This window comes from Pteropus vampyrus, unplaced genomic scaffold (assembly GCF_000151845.1).
Source record: "Pteropus vampyrus isolate Shadow unplaced genomic scaffold, Pvam_2.0 Scaffold329, whole genome shotgun sequence".
NCBI lineage: Eukaryota > Metazoa > Chordata > Mammalia > Chiroptera > Pteropodidae > Pteropus > Pteropus vampyrus.
The window spans coordinates 765,988-767,783 of NW_011889110.1; the positions used below are offsets into that span (position 1 = coordinate 765,988).

General features: G+C 41.7%; 1 long non-coding RNA gene across 1 annotated transcript in view; it reads left to right on the plus strand.

Annotated features, from left to right (window-relative positions):
• The first annotated feature begins 6 nt into the window (after positions 1-6).
• Positions 7-1,796, plus strand: part of LOC111730701 — a 12,621-nt gene continuing 10,831 nt past the window's right edge. The window contains exon 1 of the long non-coding RNA XR_002776787.1: positions 7-559. This is a non-coding gene — a long non-coding RNA (uncharacterized LOC111730701). The remainder of the gene's footprint in view (positions 560-1,796) is intronic.

The following is a 1,796-nucleotide window of genomic DNA, read 5'->3' on the forward strand; positions in this document are numbered from 1 at the left end:
GTCGCGACGAGGGATGTGTCCGCCACCCCCAGCCTCTGCTCAAACCCAGGGCAGGCTTGGGGGTCCATTGTTCCGGTCCTACAGCGCTCAGCTGGGGCCTTGCCGCGAGCTGTTGCTGCCACCTGCTGGTTCTCCGCGGGAACACAGGCACCTGGTGGAATTCCCTCTGGCCTTTTCCTCCCCCCTCCCCTTATCGCCCTGTGCCATCTTCCTCTCCAAAGTCCTTCTTTTAGTCGAGACGCGTTTACTAAAGCACTAGCCGCAATTGGGCTGATCCAAACTGGTAGTTCGGAGCCATCAGCAACCGAGGAAAATTGTGAAAGAGATCTGTGAGCCAACAAGCACAATAAACAAAACAATGAAACTTTAGGCGGCACCTGGGAGAAACAAACAGGCTTTAGTGAATTGGCTGAATGAGTGATATAAGGAAAGATAAAGGCGGCTGAACAAGTCCCCACTTGGCAAGAGGGTTGTTCACTCCCAATACCTGGAGTTAATTGAGAAGCCTGACGTTGGACGACTCTGCACGTGGACATCATTAATAAGTCCACGCGCAACGGTGAGTCTAACAGTATCTTGTTTCTTTCCTTTGCTCTGAGACTCAGTAGTGGAGATTCGCCTTTCCAAATCAGTTCTCTCCAAGGCTTTCACAGACTTTCGTGAAACCTGAATTTACATTATTTGTGGTATTATGTAACTTATGATCCTAGATGTATTAACAGTACGACTGGTTGCCAGAAAGCTATGGGTATATTGGAATTTTTTTTTTTTAAGCATATGTTTAAAAATAAAAGTATCAACCAAAACAAAACATGGAAGTTACTTTATAAAATCCAGAAATTCCAGTTGTAATTTGCAACACATCATGTATTGAAGTTATAGTAAAAATATCTCTGTTCCTTTCTATTGTCTGACACATTGTTTACACTGCCATTAGGTGTCTATAATATGAAATTAAGTTTTCGTGATTCGAGGCTTATGTAATTATTTTTCTTTTGTTAATAAAATTAGGCATCCAGTCTTCAAAGAAAGCTCTACTGCAGTCTGGAGGCAAAGAGGTTTAAATTTGCGATTGGCCCTGTATCATAGTTTCCTATGTGTTATCAAACTAAATTTTAGAGATAGGTAGATAGCACAGAATTCATTATTAAGTTCTGCTTCCATCTGCAGCTGTTAAAAAAGCGAAGTAATGAATTCCTTTTTAAAGTCGAACATAAATCTTGGCTATAATTTCTTCAGTGCCTGGCACATATTAGGCACTTAGAAGTGTTTTAGAATAAATGACTAAAAATAATACTATTTAAACTTGTTCTGTGCCGAAGGGCAGGATTTAATAAAGTTTGCGGCTCACAGAATTCATTGTCTTGAGACACAGGCATCTATAATGTAAATCTGGAGCCAAAAGAAACTCCTTAGAAAACTCCAGGTGGTTTGGGATGGCTCTAATTGGTTCTGTTGCTGCTGCTGCTGCTGCTTCCCGCCCCGTTTTTGCCTCCTTCTTGAGCTTTTCTCTCTTCGGCATCTATCACTCCCCAAGGAGGCACAATTGTCTTCTTCCTTATTTCCCTGTAGAACGGCTAATGCGAGCTAATGTTATTATAAGCAAGGAAGTTTATAAGTAATTTCAATGATAAGAATTCTAGTTAAAAAAACAAAAAACAAAAAACAAAAAAAACCAACGACACACACACACACACACACACAAAGGAATCTGCTCAGCCCCCGATCTCTTCTTCTCAAATATTAATTATAGCAACAGATGCACAACCTCACGGGAGCCCGGGCCCTTCCCTGCG